General features: G+C 43.7%; 1 long non-coding RNA gene across 1 annotated transcript; it reads left to right on the forward strand.

The window, feature by feature from the left end:
- The first annotated feature begins 419 nt into the window (after positions 1–419).
- Positions 420–5,548, forward strand: LOC125757243 (uncharacterized). The gene is made up of 3 exons (XR_007415166.1): positions 420–538; positions 1,806–1,929; positions 5,475–5,548. It is a non-coding gene; the product is annotated as an uncharacterized LOC125757243 (long non-coding RNA).
- The last annotated feature ends 14,299 nt before the right edge of the window (positions 5,549–19,847 follow it).

Here is a 19,847-nt window from a genome sequence, read left to right on the forward strand (position 1 = left end):
GTTAACCATGATTGCTTCAGGAGCTTCGCCAAGCTCTTCATCATTCACCCGTGGATATGCTGTAATTTTTTTTATGTGTAGGGTTGTCAAGGAAAGGTAGAGCTCCTGCCAAAATTAGATGTATTAGGAATAAAGACACGTACCATTTGAAATGGGATTTTAGTGATAACAAAAACAGACAGGATATGAAATCTGCTTTTCGCCGTTCCCAAAAATTACCATATTCATCCACCTCTTACCAGTGTCTGTATAGTCTGAGCCACTGCACCGTAACAGAATTGTAAAAGTAGGAAATAGGCTGTAGGCTGTAGGGCTGACGGGTACAAGGAATTCTAGGGATATTCACATTCAATACTGATTGAATAGGGCTATATATGGCACTAACGTTTGTTTTTTACCTTTCAATGCCCTTTGTTTGCAGGTGATAACTCGAAACCCAACTGAGGCGGAGCACGATCGTCTTCCTTTGTGGAAGCAAAAGAGCGGGGCATCCTCAGAATGGCAGATGGGTCGCATCGCTGTGCCCCACAGGAATAGGGTGAGACAAGAAACAGACAAACAGCCGCCACAAGTATCACAAAAAAATCTGACCTGTGTTTCGAGACTAAGTGGCTGTATCTCGAAGAAACTGCCTAGAACTTTTCCGTAAAATGCTCGAGAATCGCTTTTGAACGAGGGGGCATATGTCATTTTCCTGGGCCCTCTTTGATCAAAATTCATTTTCTGGGTGTGAAAATGTTATAATACATTTATGTGAAATAAAAATATACATACCGGCGAATGTAAGGCGGAGACGCAAAAAAAAGTTTGGCACACAAGAATGCGATTGAGATTGATTGATTAATTGATTGCATCTAAGAATTTTTAAAATTGCTTCATGCAATCACTGCTGCGTCTTATCATCGTTTTAAAATTGATTTCTTGATTGATATTTTTCTGCACTGAATACTTTGCTGCTTTCTATTCTATTATGTTTACCAACACTGCCCTTTCGTTCCAATGTGTATTATAGTTTTTATTTTAGTGCTGTCTATCTCTGTCCGATAGTGATCAATGCACATAGCCCGCCAAAGAAAGCGGGTGGAAGAAACGTAAAAAGCAATTGTTTGAATAAAATGGCCGATGTTCATGGCAACGAATAGAAAACATGAATAATAATCGATGTACTGAAAACTCAGTGCGGCCTAAGGGGTTTTAAGATCTTCACACTTCTCGTTTCGCAGCTATAACAAGGCCATGGCCAACAAATATTTTAATTGGTTTTGAGCCTTAAAAGCCAGGCTGCGCAGCAGACAGCAAGCTACAAGGAAAATGCTCAAAGCTTGCTTAAAGATGAGTGTGATGGTGCGGATGGATGATTATTTGGGAGCCTTCACAGAAGACCACATTTACCTGCGGCATGAGATAGATAAGCAAATTATCACACAAAATTGATGACACTCACACTACTCCAAGTCCACTTAAGGTTGAATATTTTCTACAGATAGTCTAAAAATATACTCGAATAATCCTCTACGTTGGCGTATCGTATATTGGCGAATGATTGACTGAATTGTATAAAAGCACGCTTAATTATACTTTACATTACCTTGAGTGCATACATGAACGATGAAATCAAATGCTTGTATTGTATCCTGTTCGTCAGAATTCAAACGTTTAAAATACTTGTGTCGGTTGCACTTATCAGAGTATAAGGTGTCAGCGCTTTCGTTGATTTGTGCACCGCTGCTTAAGTGGCCACATTCCAAGCAAAAAGAAAAACAAGGACCTCTGGTAACACGACTTCTGGTGTTATTATCAACAAGGTGATCTTCCGGGCAACTGTTGGTCCTGCCTCAACGCCAGCGTTCGTTGCACTCGATGATATCGCCATCGTGCACCGCGATCGGTGCGAGACCTTTCCAAAAGGCAGCGAGGCCCTTTCCGCAAGTGAGTGCTTCGTAATTATAAAAACCTGAGCGGATTGGAACGTGGTTCTTTAACTCACATGTGATGTTATCATGCTTGCTTCCGTAAAACAAAAGGTGATATATCTTAGGATTTCTAATTGCCTAAAGTAACAATAGGAACGGAATTTTGAGCCAAAAAAAAAAAACTCAAGGAAAAAAAGCCTGTTTCTTCGGCGTGGTCCGCTATAACGCTGAGAAGTCAGCACCTGCAGACTCGTAATGCTTCAGGTGGGGAAATGTTGACCTATTAGTGCTGCCAGAAAAGTAGAGACAGACGTACAGAAGTGAAGTCGTTTTCCGTAGGTCTACGAAGCCGTGAGATCGTAGTCTTCATCTTGAGTTTAAACGATGATGCACTCAAGGAAGACAATTCACAAAGAACATGATTCAGATCTTCTGGGACGTTACATGGACGCACATTGGTGAGTCCGACAGTCTTGGAAGGCGGCTTGACATCTTCAACGGGGTTCGTGCTTAGAGTTGCGACAATTTTGAGCCCATGGCAAAGCAGCACCTGTGCGCTACATGCCACGAAAGCGGTGTTGACTTTTTTGCGGGCCACAAGGCTGAACGAAACTTCAGTGTAATATACGTGTGTGTGGTTGTACGTGTTATTCTTTTATCAGCGTATATATCATAACCGTCAACCAACACCTTGTAGCATGTCAGAAGAATAGCCAGGCAAACATCTCCAGCTTTCCATTTAAATGTGTCTTGCTGTCTCTCTCAAGGAAGACAAATTATAGTTCTGCTGCATGTGGGAACAAGTTTCTAGTGGACCACAGAAATAGAAAGAGAGCATAATAAGGTGCCCTACCACTATTTTACGAAGCGCCACATCGAAGTTATATATGTATACATATTTATAGAGAGATAGAGAGCGCGAAAACTTCATTAGCACTCATTTGCTCGCAAGCACAGAACGAATTTGCTTAGCACTGGTTAATGACAATATAGAAGAAGTACAGTTACATAGCACACGCTTCGACAACCGTAGTACATATACGTGTTATGCAGGCAATAGTATTACAAGCAGCACTTCTGATACATTAACCGCACAACCTATTTCTTGAATACAATTATGAAAGCACTACACTTTCTTGCACATGTTCAGGTTTGCGCATATTAACAATGTTTTTCCTTGTTCGCTCCTAGTCGAAACAGTGTTTCTAGCGCACGGTTATTATTTTTATGGTGACTATTATTGCATTACTATTATTGTTAACTTGTCAACCACAAGTATTGTTTCAAAAATTAGGAATTTGTGGTATTAGAGGAGTTGCGCATTGTTTATGCGCATTGTATTTGTATTTGCAACATTTCTTTGAGGGCCTTCCGGCACTTCCAAGTGAATACACCAATGCAAAGGGTGTAACCGTTAGTTTTGTTTGAAAAGACCGTGGGCGATTGTAACGTTAAGCTACCTCGTATTGTTTCCTTTCGCACTGGTCATTATCTGTTTGCGACCGGTCGAAGTTTTCTGAGGTCATGTACACAGCACCTGCTTGTAAGGCGATGCAACAAATGGCGCGAAAATAATTCATCGCGTAATGACCACTTATGCGCAACTATGTAATAAAATAAGAGAATAAACTCTTTCCCGTATGTCATACGGCCATTACTCTTCGGCATTCGTCAAAAATTTTTGGTGGGCCATAGAATCAGCTCCTTGTTGCGCGACGTGACAAATCAGCGAAATGTCATGGCGTTGAAATGACATGTGCAGTCGACACAGTGCCTTCATATGCTGAAAAATGATTAAACTTTTAAGGAATAGCCGGACAGTGCCTCCTTCTGAATGCAATTCAAGGAGCCAATCCGCCGACCGTATTGGCAGCAGGCACAGGAGCTGGCGAGATAGATTCAAATGCGTTTGCCGTTGTACAGCTGTTTGTCCGCGTATACAACTATTTGAACTCATCCTTGCTGAAAAAGAGGGAGAGAGGAATAAGCGGCGCTTAGCGTGCTTATTTGTGGTCCGTGTTTTATTTTGCGCTGTAAAAGTCAATTCGAGATTATCAAGACCAACCAGCGCGGCTGTTAATTCAGTCTCCGTAGTCCAGAAAACCGTGGACCTTGACCATTTCCCTGATCCGGTAGATCAAATTGCAGGGCAAGCTTGAAAGTTGGGGTTCCCGATGTGCTCGAGTCCCATATTCGTCGCCTTGTTTCAAGCCACGGCGATCGCTACAAGCTACCATATGATAAGCAAGCTAAGCAGGCCGATCGAAGAATAAAGCCGGAACCTTTTTTATAGCTTCCAGTTCGCCCAAACTAAGACACTCAACACTTCTGCACACCCACCGACTCGCACCTACTTGGACACAGAGCAGCGGTGATGCTATTCCTTTTCGCTGAAAGAAAATGAATTTCCTGAAACAGAAAGAGGTTCGATCGCTACATAAAACGTTTACAGGTTTCCGCCCGTATTTGCGTCGTCCATTATTTACATTTTTGGCCAGACACAGCAGAATAGAAGCATGACAGACTGATCTAAAGTTATAGGTCCCCTGCTCAGCGGTAGTCTGCTCTGAATGTTGGGGCACAAGGCGCAAAAGTGTCGCCCAAGCGCATGCACCGTAGAGAGCCTACAGTGCGTGGTTGTGAGACGCAGAGGACAATCTTCACAGCAGAAGCGCAGTACAAATTTTAAGATATAATTACGTGACTGCTGTGTTGAAAGAAAACTTCGCCCCAATTGTTGCTTTGCCAGCGTGCAGCCTTAAGTGACCACTATCGAAAGTGGGGGGAGGACTCCACCCGCTATTGTTTCTACGTGGGGAAGCTAGCGCCACCCTCCGCCCTACCCCCCCCCCCCTGTAGATACGCCTATGCAGCTAGATCATGTAAATTAATCCCATTGTTGTTTGCGGCATCTACAATTTCGATAAAATACGTTACTCTACGCTGCTTGGGAAACACCAATTCAACCTTTTTTTTGTTTTGACCAGGAGAGCATTGAACTACAGTGTGAAATCGTACGTTTCCTGTGATGCTTGGTATAAATACTCGCCTTGTAACATTTATTCACCTGAACAGCAAAGTAAACAGTAAGCATAACCTGCCTACAGTACGATCGTCGTTAGTCGCTATCGCTGCATAACGCATATGGCCACCTTTTAGCACCCAAAAGGTGAAGCGCAGATTGCCGTAGGAATGCAGCAAATCGTTATACAAACTCAGGTTCGTGGTTTTTTGTTGGCCCATTATCGCCACGTCGCAACAAACGCATGTAAATGAGATTGTAAAGTGAACCCGAACACACGTGACTTCACGACTCCGGCGCGATGAACCATTCAAACAGGAGTGTTATGGCGTTGACTCTCGCTACATCAACAATAACATCGAGCCCAACGTGACAAACTATCTTACTGAAGTTCTTCCCTATAGATGCAAAGATATGCTCTCTAAAGTGGCACTCTGCGTGCCGTGAGGCTCATGAACTAACTCTCTGTCGGTGTGCATCAGCAAAAAGTAATGCAGCTGTGCGCGTTCATATTGAAATTTTCACGTGATCAATTGCAGCGGAGCTGCTCACCTGCGATTTATACGACTGGAACTTCTGCAAATGGTCGTCAACGGGCTCTTCGACACCTAAGTGGACGTTTGGGCTCAACCGATCCTCCAGACTGGGTCCTGTTTCGTATCCTTCGGATACAGCCAAAGGTGAGAAGTCACGCATAATTGTTCGGATGCCTTCACGGTGCGCCTTATTTTAACCCACTGAACCGTTAGTTTCATCTTGGCAGAATATCCTCATCATCGTAATTATCATCATCGTTACATTTTCGCACTAAAGTGTCCTTTTGGGTACTACGTAAGAAAGAGAAGAGGGAGAGACCGTGGCCGTAAACGAAGCGAATAGTGATATTGTTACAAAAGTTTCACGCCAGAGTCAGGCTGGTGATTCCTAAGGTAATTCAACTGAAAGGCGCACTTAATACGACGAAAAACCAAAATAGTACGAAGTGTCACAATATAAGTTATTTCGGAAGAAGACGCACTACGCTGATATATAGGCAAACAGTTTCACTCCGTAGTATAAGCATTGTACTCCGAGGGGTTCGTTTAGCAGTTGCTTGAAATATAGTGGGATTGCGCTGGTTTGAAATTCCTGCACCTGATTCTAATTGGCCGTTGCACTCCGCTAGGCGAAAATGATTTAAAACTGGATGTTGAGGCATGCACGCGCAGGATACTACATGACTTAAAAGCGGCACAAAATGAATGGGTTTGTGAGCTACGTTTACCCTATTGTTTCAAGGAGTTATAATATATTTAGCGAAAGAAACACATTTTGGAAAATTACTGGCTGAACACCAACGCTTCAAGTCAAGGAAAAAGTTCAATCGCACGAAGGACGCATGGCTTCAGAACGGCGCAACAAGGAAGACGAAAATACGAAGGATCACACGAACACAAGCGCCGCACAACTAAAGTTTATTCCATATCACAGAGCGGATATATACACACACGTGGCCTCACACAACGTCAAAAACCAAAAAAACAACCAAACCCCAAAGCACGTTAACCATTCAGGTACAAGATTTCTTTATCCTGTAGCGCAATCGAGGGACAGCTGACACAAGACTGTTTTTTATTTTGAATGTTCCATGCCTCGATTACTTCCCGAGTCGTCTTATCATGATGCCTTGAAATGATGCTAGTGAGGCTAAACTGAGGCGCGCAGCCGCACTTCTGACAATGCTGAGAAATGTGCGAAAAACTATCACAACGTAAGTTGGCCGCATGTTCCCTTAATCTCACGTTAACACATCGGCCCGTCTGGCCTACATAAACAGAGCCGCAAGATAACGGCAGACTGTAAACCACATTCGTAGCACAACTGATAGCCGGATTTTTGTGCTTAACACCACAGCCTTCTCTCTTTTCTTTTTCTTTTTTGGCCTCTGCCTGTCTCTCTACACGTTCGCAAATAGCCCCTAATTTGTTTGGTACCGAAAAAACCACTTCCACCCCATATCTACGTGCGACATTTTTCAAACCATGGGACAAAGCATGAACATACGGTACAACGGCCACACATTTCTTCTTTTTCTCATCGATTTGTTCTTTCTTTGCTTCCTTGCCCTCCCCTTGTTTTACTGCTCGAATTAACTTTTCACAAGTACGTGTCAAAACATGATCCGGGAACCCCGCACTTTTTAACCTACCGACCTGTCTTGACACACTGTCATTTCTTTTATGAAAGCACGTCTTATTAATAGCTGACCGTAGAACAGAGCCAGCAATGCCATCTTTCACAATTTTTGAATGGCCAGACGAATAGCTCAAAATTTCTTTTTTAGAACGTGGCCAAAACTCCCAACAAATGTGATCATGAGAGGCGGACAACATCAAATCAAGAAACCGCAGCTCGTTCTGCTGAGGAGCCTCATACGTGAATTTTAGACCCTTGCCAACCCTCTTGAAAACGTCAAGTACGTCACCCAAAGTTCTGGAGCTTTTACTTTCATCTACGATTACAAGATAGTCATCAACATACCTAAAAATTTTTACACCACACCCACCAAGCTCCTGTTCAATATCTTCATCAACGCAACCCAAAAATATATTGCTCAGAACCGGGGCAATCCTCGACCCGATACAAATACCCTCTCTTTGCAAGTACAGCTTACCCTCAAAACCTATAACAGTGGATCTTAAATAACAGCTTAATAATTCTAGGAAGGAACTGACAGAAACACAGCACTTATTGACAAATTCACACTCATCATTGTACAAATCAAAGCATCTTTGCACACATCCTATCAATTCCCTCTGCGGTATAGAATAATATAAATCTTCTGCATCAATACTAAACATACGGAATTTGCCTGGTTTGCCGTTTTTCAAGTAATGCACAACTACCTCTGAATTAGACACCATGAACGGATCCTGAACGTTTAAGTGGTTTAAGCATTTCTGAAGAAACTGAGACAAGCACAACTGCCAAGAACCTTTTTCCGAAACTATCGTTCTGAGCGGCAAAGCGTCTTTATGTGTCTTTACAGTGAAAAAAACCTTCAAGTGCAAACTTTTTGCCTTCCTCACACTAGAGGCTACTTTTTCAATACCATTAGCTTCCAACAATTCAACAGCCTTCTTCTTAACCTCCTCCAATTTGACAGACACCTCTTTAAAGTTCTTGTTTATAGCCACAAAGGCTTTGTCAAAAAACATGCTTTCAGGTAACACAACAAAAAAGCCTTCCTTGTCCGAGACAAGCGCTCTAAGATCACGTTTAACCAGGAAATCAACCACGGGCTTAGTATTAACCTTTCTACGGCGACTTTTTCCTGAATTGGCAATAAGATCAACACTTTCATCGATGAACCGAGGCCTGACATCTTCTGGCACAAGTCGAGCAACCGACCTGGAAACTGTCACCTTTTCTGCCGGGGACAGCGAAGGCTCCGTAGCAAACTTAGGGCCTTTTTTCAGAACTTCTAAAATGGATTCCGGAACAGTCTCACCCCCAAGCACCAGGACTTCTTTTTCTGGACCAGGATGTCTTCTCCTGGAAGGTAGACCCGGACGGACAGCATTCCATAATTGGTCGGCTGTTCTGTCGGCGATAATGCACCATTCTCGATACCGTCGGTACCCTGGCCCAGTCTCTGTGTCACCGCACGCCACACGTGATCCTTCGTATTTTCGTCTTCCTTGTTGCGCCGTTCTGAAGCCATGCATCTGTACCAACTCGCCCAATTGTCAGTGCTACGCACGAAGGACAATGTTTGCAAATCAACCTGATCCCAATTTTTCGTTTTCCTTTCCGTTTATGCGCCTTTAAAACGCACTAAAGGCAGAAAAGTACAAGAAATACCAGAGAGATAACTGCATGATTTTTCTTTTCAATCCCTCCATTTTCGTGGCGGTAACGTGTAAGTTATCAATGTAGTTGTGTAAATTTAATTGGTTCTAGAGGGTTGAATAAGGAGTACTGACACGAATATTAAATATTTTCAGATTGTTGCTCTCAATAACGCTAGTGTCGAGAGCCCAAAAAAGAGCATTGTGGGGCCTGGGAATGCATCGAATATATGTTTAATACTGCTACCTTAAAAAGAAAACACTTTCAGTTTCGATATTGACGGCGCGACTTCTCCGTTATGTGTACTCGTAGTGTGACGTCACGTTGACACAGCAACTCGCGACGTACTAGCGGCAGATCTGTCATCTGCTCGTGGTTCACATAAACAACGACGAGTGAATAGTGGTTCACAGACTATTGACAGCGATTTCTGCGATTTAGGCTGTATGCAGGACACGGATTTAGCAGACCCTGTGGTCTTTGTTCACTTGTCATCATAATGTCCATTGCGGTGGGGCTGGCTATGCTGGGCGACGAAAACTTTAAATCGAACTATTTTATACGTGTTATCTGACTCCTGTGGGTGCAGAGCGTTAAAGGGGTCATGAACCACTTTTCCAAGTAATGATGTAATGACCTCAGTATCGGAGTTTACTGCCTCCCGAATCGATTGCCGCAAAAATTTCTCGAATCCGTCAAGAATCAGCGGAGTTACGGGGGTTTGGCGCACGCTCCGAGCGCTTTCTCTCTTTTCTCGTGCCGACGAGCGCGCTGGAAGCTAGACAGGGAGGGATGGCATGGGGGAAAGAAGTTACGTCAGCGCGCGTCATGAAACGCGATCGCTCTCCCGCTGTGATTCGCTCGCGCGAGTGCGGCTACCGTGTACTGAGGAGTGCGGCGCCGGCAAGTGGCGGCACCCCGCGGCAAGAAGCGCATCTGATCCGAACGCCGCTCTCGATTTACGTCGGCTATCGGCCAATAAGCATGCTATGTCTCTTGCGACGTAAACTGCCAGACGCCCCGCCCACCGACGAGAGTGAGAACCGGCCTCTGTTTGAAAAGAGGGCGCCTGGGGAAACGGCAACTTCGCGCTCCGCTTGTGGCCTTTACGCGGCGCGCACGACTGTAGTATTTGGCAGGAGCAGTTCATAGCCGTGTCAGCTTTCCACAGGATGTGTTTTTTCAACAAGCTCAAGGGGTGCTTCATGACCCCTTTAACACTGCATACCAAGGAAACGTAAAGTGTCCCTTTTCCGGAGTCTCAAAATCGCGTCAGTACCTCTTTAATAAAAGCTGTTTAGTTCTTCAAATTGCTGAGGTATAAAGAAGTTTACTTCGAATAAAAGTTTCGGCAGATATAGTTTTCAAGCCGCTCCACGCTCGTTATTACATTTGCTGCTGCGTCAAGCTCATCGAACGAACAAGGTATTGTTTAAATTGATTTGGTGGCAGTGAATGGCAACAAAAAGTACTTCTAAGTAAAAATTACCCTGTGTAAGGGCTGCGACAGATTTTGCCATAACGCTTACATTCAATCAATCAATCAATTAATCAATCAATCAAACAATCAACCAATCAACCAGTCAATCAACCAGTCAATCAATGAATCAATCAATCAATCAATCAATCAATCAATCAATCAATCAATCAATCAATCAATCAATCAATCAGTTTCATAAGTTAAGATCTGTGCATGGGTAAGATCTGTGACAAACAGAAAGTGAAAGACAACTCGTAATTTCCTGCGTTCGACAGTGCCGATATTATTACAGTTTACGCCTTTGTAAGTCACTTTATGCCCACTTGCTCTGCGCTGTTTTATACACAGAGTTTCCTGCATTTACTAGAGCGTTGCGATCGCACCTGTGGCGGTGCGATCGTTCAGCCACCGTGGGGATGATGAGTAGTACACGGATTTGCCTAAGCTTCGTGCTTGCAGCTTCGAACGCACTTGTGGCTTTGTTTATTGTTGCGTTTTGGCGTTTGTTTCGGATAAAACAATGGATCGTTTTGAACGTGAGCGGATTTTAATTGTTGAACCTAAAATGTTAAGGTGGCGAAGCGAAACTGCTGAGCGTTTGCTGAACTTCGTCTTGCGACAAAGCGGCTCCAGACCACACGGAGCCAAGCGGAGTCGAAGGAACGACCCTTAGACAAATCCGTGTACTACCCATCATTCCCATGCTGGCTGAAGCACCAGTTGTTACAGCTCCCATAGACATTGGCGCCAGAGTTCCCTCTAGTAAATCATATAGAAATGCACATTCAATTAACGAATGCTTCGTAAAACTTGCCCATCCCTGTCGTACTTGCTGTCTTGTTGATTGTCGATAGCGTATGTCTTTAACGCCTATCGCTAATGCATACTAATTCGCAGCGTTTAAAGCATTACTTTTATCGATTAGTTAAGTTTAAGCATTTTCTGACAAAACAAATTTACAGCGCTTACCACCGTCAATATTTATTAACCATACCAAGCTTCAAATTGCGCAACGTTCAGCGCAGAGTATGTATATCTGTTCAACGAATAATAAGGCTCACTAAATTGTATAGAAAGTAGTGCACGTAGAACCAGAAAGTAAAAGTTACCGATTCTGTGTGTGCCGTAATAGACAGATTTAGTTGGACGTCCGCAACAACGTACGGACGCAGCCTGCCATAGGAAATGGCTGCCAGGCTGCGTCCGTGCGTTGTTGCGGACGCTCAACTAAATCTGTCCAATTTTATGTCAAGCGTGCGTAGATAAGCAGTGCGAAATGACATTTCTAGCGCACTGCTTTACACAACCGCAAAATTTATGTTTAAAGTACAGATTGCGACAAGTAAAGGCTTGTTTGAGATCGTCCTTTCTCGGCGAATTATTTTTGTTCACATAAGGGGCAACTCCTTTTATTCTGTTGATGTGAAGGGAACCGTAAGTGTCGCCCACTGGGTTTGTTGCTCGGCATACTAAGAGCTATGGAAACAACATGAGCACGGAGTAGCCCATGGGAAAATGTGTTCGCTACTTAATTGCAGAGGTTGCTGGCCTAATGTGACAAAAACACTTAACGTATCGTTATGGGATGACAAGAGAGATTCACGCGATTGATCGGCGTCATTTAGCCGGTGTACAGGCTGAATTATTTCGGAAATATTTTCGCTGTGTGCATTATTGAAGCCGATGAGAGGACCACAGGCATTACGCAAAGACCCATTAAGAAATTGTGTAATTGCAAAGCGTGTTATACGAAGTAAACTGGAGTCCTCAGAGCAATTTTTTGCTTGAACGGGAAATGCCAGTTTCCGAGCCGAAAGTCTAGAAGGAAAGAAAACTACCAGTGAATTCAAGGTGGACTTAAAACTATCATATGAAAGCAGTGTGTCGGGGCAGAACGAAAACTAAAAACAAAAAACGAAAAAAAAAGATATTTCTGATCCGAAAGAAACGTAACCGAAATGTAATCCATTATTTCGTTTCGAAAAGAAACCGAAATATTTTTTATCGTTTTTCGGTCTATGGGAAAACTTGGCGCTCGAGAACAACCGAGGTCATGCAACGTGAGCAATGGTGCATATATCAAGATGCAGTATTAACGATTATCTGAGACAGGAATTCCAAAGTAAACGTGTGTTAAAATTTTGCAAAGAACGAAGAGAGTGCCAACGAGGGTTGTTTATATTACCGCAAGCGGACTTTCGTGTGCCTGTCACACTGGTACAGTGATGTTCACTCTAACACAGGCGAGCGTGGAGAGGGCATTCACTGCGCTGAGTGTTGTTTTATCAGAGCAGCGGTCTCGCACATCAGACATTAGGGCTTCTCATGAGATTATGCTCACTCTCTTGACAGAAAACATTGAGCCTGCTCAGAAAATTCGCAATTAACTTTTGAAAAAAATGAAGTGCTATAACTTGGAAGGGTACTGGTTTGCGCTAGTTGGCAGTAATCCGTGATTTACTTGCCTGTGTTCCTCTTAAGAACGTGGGAAGACCGTCTTTTGCCCTTCTTCCACGTTCTTAAGAGAAGCACAAGCACATGATGGCAAAAAATGTTGAGCTCACTCAGACTTGCTCATGAAATATATTTCGCCCTCAAAACTCACTCGGACTCACACTCACCAAAATTTGCCTCAGTCGGACTCACTCGGACTCAGACTCACTAATATTTTTCTCGACCGGACTCACTCGGACGCAGTCTCACCAAAATATTACTCGCTCAGACACACCCAGACTGGGATTCAAGGCTCTATTTGAGTCTGCGTGAGTCTGAGTGAGTGGAATCATGAGTCCGTTAGCCTACCATTAGCTCTTTCGTCCAAGTTTTCGATGCACTGTAACACAAGTATTTCGCATGAAAGGTGCTCTAGATGGCGTATTTTGAGCGCGTACCTTCAAATACGAGTTATCAGTGGTTTCAATCCAGTAAGGACGTTTATAAAGAAAGGGATGTCTCACGCGGGATATTTTGATCAAGAACATCCCTCGAAAGAGTAGGCAGAGGGGAGGGGGGAATCAAGGCACCTCACCTCTTTCTTAACTCACGCCTCTGTTCAATTATTTTGGAGCTGGCATATGAACGCTAGTGCGTTGAAGTATGTTTAGTTGAAATGAGTATAAACGTGAGCCGACATAAAGCTGATATAATGCTGAAGTTCGCTAGATAGGACGACAGGTCGGCAAAAAAATGTGGAGTTCACTCAGACTCACTAGTGAAATATATTTCACCCTTAGGACACACTCAGACTAGCACTCACCAAAATTTTCCCCAGTCGGACTCACTGGGACTCACATTCACAAAAAATACTTATCAGCCGGACTCACTCGGACTCAATCTCACCAAAATATTACTCACCGTGGGCTCACTCCGACTCAGACTCACGGCTCGATCTGAGTCAGAGTGAGTCGACCCATGAATGAGTTTCCCGACCTATGAGCGCAAGTAACAAATCCTATGTTTTTATCGTTACTTTAGCTTCAAATTGTTGCATACAAACAAAAACCGTTACGAACCGTTGCGGAATTTTTTTCTTTCGTTCTGGAACAGAACTCTTTGCTGTGGAACGAAACTGAAACCAGAGCGAAAAACGTTTCGTTCCGACAACCTGTATGAAAGTCTATTGAATGTAAAATATAAGCAAGAAAATTAATTTATTCTCAAAGAAAACTCCAATAAGAAGCCGTTAAGAGTGAGGTGTGGGGCGCACCTTCAAGCACAATATCAGTACTGGTTAATGCTAGCTTGTGTTAGCTAAACACTGATTAAAGTTGGCTACTGCTGGGTGCTCCTAGTTATTGTGTTAGTATTGGCTCACGCTTCGCACAAAAGAAGACGCACCGTATCAAATGTCGGCGCAATTTTTTTTTAAGTTTGTGTATGCTTAGGCCGCTTCAGACACATTCTCTTATGGGGAGCGAGGTGCGATTCTGAACGAAATAAAAACAAGAAAACAAAAAAAAGTAAACGAACACAACTAAGAGGAATAAACACAACAGAAAATTAGAAGAAAAAAGTAAAAATGGCATTTACCTCGTTTTTCCTTGTGGCGCTGTACCACTTTAAATAGTACAAGAAAGCTTTCCCAATCCTCAACACTCACGAAAAGTGAGATTATAAATTGACCAATGCGATGCTGGTGCCGATATATATAAAAAGGCAATTAAGAAACTCGACACTGCTTTCATTCATGATTACTGAAAATGTCTGTTTTCCTCATTTTTTTTTTCTTCTCTGATTTTCGATTCCGCTTGTATTTCTAACACAGGTGGCACAGTCTATATGACAGGGTCAAATCTGGCGAAAATTCAAGGGGCAGCGGCGCTTCAGTCACCGTTAGTTGGACCCCAGTCGGAACTAGCCTGCTTCTCGTTTTGGTACCACATGTTCGGCGGCCGCGGCGCATGGCTGCAACTGGCCTTAGATAAGTCTCCCAGCACAGGAGGTGTGAAGAAGACCGCGCTGCTTTTTCTCCAGCAGAATCGCACCACAACAGACAGATGGTACAACGTGCGAAGGACGGTGAGCCTGGAAAGCGTCCACAACAAGGTAGATCGCTGCTATACAGCATCATCGCTGGTTTCTATGAACAGACACTGGGGCAGGTTTGAGAATAGCGCAATAAAACATCCGAACAGAACAGACGACAAAGAGATAGGCAATGTACTATCGTTACTGTGCATCCCAGAATTACCACAATCGTGGAAGAGAGCCGCTCAGTAATTGCGTTTAAAAAGAAAATACACACGTATCTACTAATGCTCCAAAAGTGATTTTTTTTCTAGATGGCATCTCTCAAATTTTCAAAATTGACGTGAATGAATATCTGTCACATTTTCATTGAGTGAATAGCAACAGCATGGATTTGTATTAAAAAATCTGGGTATTCGCACATATTCCTTGCTTTGTCGTTATAAAAAAATGTTATAATAAGCTATTGTTATAAACTAAGTCTTACAGACAGGTGCCGAAGTATAAATGTTCTTCCGACGACGTTTTATGTACTCTTATCAAAAATTGTGTAACTGTGGCTGCTTGTTCGTTTCTAATCTTTTAACGTCTATACATCACTGATCCTTGTGGGCTTTACTGACTGGGACGGGTTACGGCACTTTGTCAGGCATTAAATTGCCTTTTTGCCAACCCTGCTCCTTATCTTACACGTGTGATCAATGTACAGTACAACGTACTCTGTAAGTGATTGATGATTGATGGAAGAAACCTTGAATAATCCTTAATATAAATGAACTAGTAAGAAAAACAGTAGAGCGGCTCCGTGTTTGTGAAGCAATGTATGTGTGTATGAATCACCACCCCCTCCCATTCTCTTTGTCATTATCACATAGCGAATTGTATTGCATACTGAAGACAGCGGTTAAAATCTGTCCTGCATGCCTAATGCCGATGTCTGGGCGATATCAGCTTTCTTACAATTACCTAGAACTATAGTAGGCCACAACGTGGTAAAAATACAAAACCACAAAACATGGTTGATCCCTCCGTCATGGGAATCGGTATAACACGAAAGTGAACCATGGCTTTACAGAAGTATAGCTGATTGTTTATTGTACATTGACGTTCAAGAGCTTGGACAAAAATTGGGGCACGCTTAAGCTTCGCCTTTAGGAGTTGAACGCGCTAGCGATATACTGGCCTAGTGCGTACTTCGACCACGTAGTGCATACACTTCTTATTGTATGTTGTTACTCGAGAAGTTCATATTGTGCTTTACTGCAATGTAATTGACAAAATACAATGTGGTCGCTTAGCCGCAGCCCGCCGAGCTTTGATGCCTGCCTTCTCTGCCTTCGTCTTGCTTGGCCACCCTCGTTGTCGTGCGCCACTTGACGCTGATGCCCCACCAAAGCTACATCTGCGGGTATTTAATGATGTGATGCAGAAGGACACCTTCTTGGCATGTTCGGAGAGCGACACTACCGTTACGCGCGTCACAATTCCTCCAGACTACGAAAACAGCCGCTCACTAGACACACTAGTCCCGATGTGTTATAGCTTGTCATTGTTTAATGCTCTCAGCTTGCTTCTCAGCTAAGAAGAGCAATGGGTATTGATCGGCATGACGCCTAGTGCAGGCGCTTCATCGTAGGATAATGTAAAATAAATTGTGTTGCCTTATTTTCTGGCACTTGGTTTTCACTAAGCCATTCCTGCCTATTTGTTTCAATGATTTCCTTTAGCACAAGTTCGGCGTAAGACGTGGTCGACCCTATACACATTGCCACGCTTTGCCAACATCACTACAATATTTGTCCAGCATTTTCAAAACTGGATAAAAGAGAGGGGGATGTGGTAAATGAAACCAATTTTCGTACTTGAGCACCAAATTTATGAACTTCGGCATGGGTATGTCAATCGTTGCGCTGATTTGAAATTACTTGTAGCTTTTGAGTCACAGCTGTAGAACTGTCACGGCTCTCAGGAAAACAGTCGGCCAGATAGAATAGACAAGGCGAGAGCGTCATACATATCCATTTTATTTACACACTAAAGGAATACACGAAAAAGGAACGCACTAAATAAAAGTGATTACACACTAAAGAAATACACGACAAAGGAACACAATAAATAAAACTGTTTGCACACTAAAGGAATACACGAAAAAGGAACATACTAAATAAATCTGATTACACTAAAGTAATACACGAAAAAGGAACACACTAAACAAAACTGGCTCTGCTCAAAGTTATCAAACAGAGAATGGGAAAAGAAACAAGTCGCCAGAGAGTGCAAATCGTTCGTCGCTTTCAACACTCACGGCGTTGTGTGCAGACGCACGATGAGGCAAGGCGTTGATGGGACACTGGCATGGTCAGCGGCCTCCTTGATGGGGCGGGCTTGGTCCGTTGAAGGACGCGTGTTGTCGTGGTGGTTGATGCTGGGAGGCTCGGTTCGGGGACCTGGGCGTCACAGGTCCTTGATGTAGCCAGCGTCTCCAGGGAAGAAAAACTGGCTCGGTCGAAGCCTACGAAGTGGTGCCATAGGCCAGCGCGCTCGGGCCAACAGCCGATGGCGCGTCCTGTGCGTTGCTGGTAGTCCCAAGTCTAGGTCTGTGGACGTGTCCTCGAACAGGCGGTGACTATGGTACGATGCCGTAGAACGAGGAAGAGCCGGAGCACCCCGAACACAGGCCGGCGACGCTCGTCCCAAGGTCACGCGGTGACGTTCGAACACACCCAGGGCCCTATGCCGACGTCATCTTCTCTTTCTATATCTTCCACTTCGTTTTCATCTTCTTCTAGTCGTGAGGTTATACGTCATGCTAAGCTTGACATCTTCCTTTTCTTCTATCACATTTTCTTTGTCGCCTCCTATGTGTGACAAGAACACCCAGTCATATTTCGCTAGATTCGTATGCTACTATGTTCCAATGACGCATCCTGCACTGTAATGCTATTACATCAATTTTGCTTCAATAGCGTGGAAAACTGTACTAGTTTGATCCTTATGTTAAAAGCAGCGCAAGAAGACGGCGACACGACTACTGTGTATCCGTCTGTTTCTTGTCGTTGTTCTTCCCGTGTCGCCGTTTTCTTCCGCTGCTTTTACCGTATTTTGCTTCCACGGGAGCATAAAAAAACGAAATGTGGAAATGTTCGCAATATATTAATATGCAAATCTTTTTTTATTTGTTAATTGCAAATATATTTAAAGCAAGAAACAAGAATGAATAGCCTTGTTGCATTGCTGAATACCCCACGACTGACTTGCAAAAAGCACAATGATTTCGTCTTGCTTTCATCGAGAATGAGAGGAATGAATTCCGGAAGCAGCACGCAAACACATGCTCCAAGTGGCTCCTAAATTAATATTGTCAAATTCCCTCGTGAAATTACTGCTGAAGCTCTAAATCCCCACGAACAGTAATCCTTTGTCATTGCGGACTATGTTCCTTTGACTTTGATGTCATTTTATAATTTTGAGATCCACTGTCACTTTCAGCGTTATCAAGGCAGCTCTATGGGCGCCTGAATCATCTCCTGCAAAGTGCTTAGCCGCATGTTTGAGGAGTCGCCGCGCGAAGTGCGGCGACTCCTCAAACGCGGAGTCCAAGATGCTGACGTGCGATATGTTCTAGGTCGTAAACTTCGAGACGCCGATGATGCGCGGAATTCCAAGCTGTGGTTCTGAACAGTGGGCGCACGATTTGCTTCCTTGCGGTATCTGTGAAGTCCGCTGTTCAGTATGCCGGGTCATGCAGACTCAGGTGCCGATTCGCGAAATGTTTAACGGCTGTAGCAGAGTGTGCCGCTGATCAAGTTGGCGCCGTATCCTGTCTTCTGCTGTTTTCTTGCTTTTCTCAGTTGCGCCACAAATGTTTTGTTTAACTGCTGGTTCGAAAAAGGAACGCGCCATGTGTTTCGAAGTCAAAGACAACAAGTAATAGAAGGATCGCTAGGGCATCTGCCATGCTCGCCATGAACGCGTTGCCTTGACTCATCTGACGATTCAGCTTTCTTTTGGTACCTTAGAAGACTTCAGTTTACGGCTAACAAATTGATGCGCAGTTAAGATTGTCGATCCGCGATAACTACGTGAGTGCGGACATGGAACTAGCAAGGCCCATTTTGACACCCAATGCCTCCGCTTGCGTCAACATGCGAGGAGCAAGGAGCACGGCAGATCGGAGAGCTTGGAACAGTCTGAAATCTTTTGCTTTGTGTGCATTTACTTCCATTTGGGAGAGGGGGGATTGCCAAAGCGGCATATTTAAGACAGATAAATGAGTTTTCTGGCCAGACTAATATGGCGGCGCCAGCAGCTCTCAGCAGGGCCGCTGCGGAAGTCTAGCAGAAGCTCCGGGCCCACTAAGTTATAAGAAAAATAAAAAAGAAGATTTTTTTAATTCCACAAAATTATACGCCACATTGGCCTATTCACATTTTAATGTCACTTCTACTCTCTAAACACGTTTCAGCACCTCTCCTCTTATTTTTTTCTCACCATGTGTTATTGCGCTGTTCTTAAGAATACTAGCAAAACTTTGGTTTGGGCGAGCTGATTCATCGTCAAACTTGTTTGGGGCAGCGCTAAGCAACATACGGACAAAGACACTTAGTAGACGTTTAATGTGTGTCTTTGTCCGTGTGTTCCTTAGCGCTGCCCCAAACAGCTTAAGAATACAATCCATAAAGGGTTGTTAGATTATATGCACAATTACATGTGAATTTTTCCTTAAAAAATTAAAGAACATACATACAGCCAATAGTGTTTTCGCATTAGGTAATCCGCGTGCTGTAAGACTGTACCTACGCAAAATTCATGACAGTTATGTGTTTTTTTTGGCATATCAGGAAAACACATAACTGCCCTGAACCTACCTCTCCCCACATAATCCCCCTCTCCTCAAATATTTTTACTATGTCACGCGACTGGTTTTGTTGCACGACTAACAGAGCTGGCGAGACTGACCGTGTGCATGATGTCGCAGTCGCAACATTTCCGGATATCTTCCTGTTCTTGACATGAAATCTAGGAGTGCGCGATTGTAACAACTATTTCCGATTCGCAGATGGTTTTCACTGTTGCGAATTCCCTGTCCCTCCGTAAAGACATGGTGGTCGCTCTGGGACCACTCCAGTTAACC

Source organism: Rhipicephalus sanguineus, chromosome 2 (genome assembly GCF_013339695.2).
Source record: "Rhipicephalus sanguineus isolate Rsan-2018 chromosome 2, BIME_Rsan_1.4, whole genome shotgun sequence".
Classification (NCBI taxonomy): domain Eukaryota; kingdom Metazoa; phylum Arthropoda; class Arachnida; order Ixodida; family Ixodidae; genus Rhipicephalus; species Rhipicephalus sanguineus.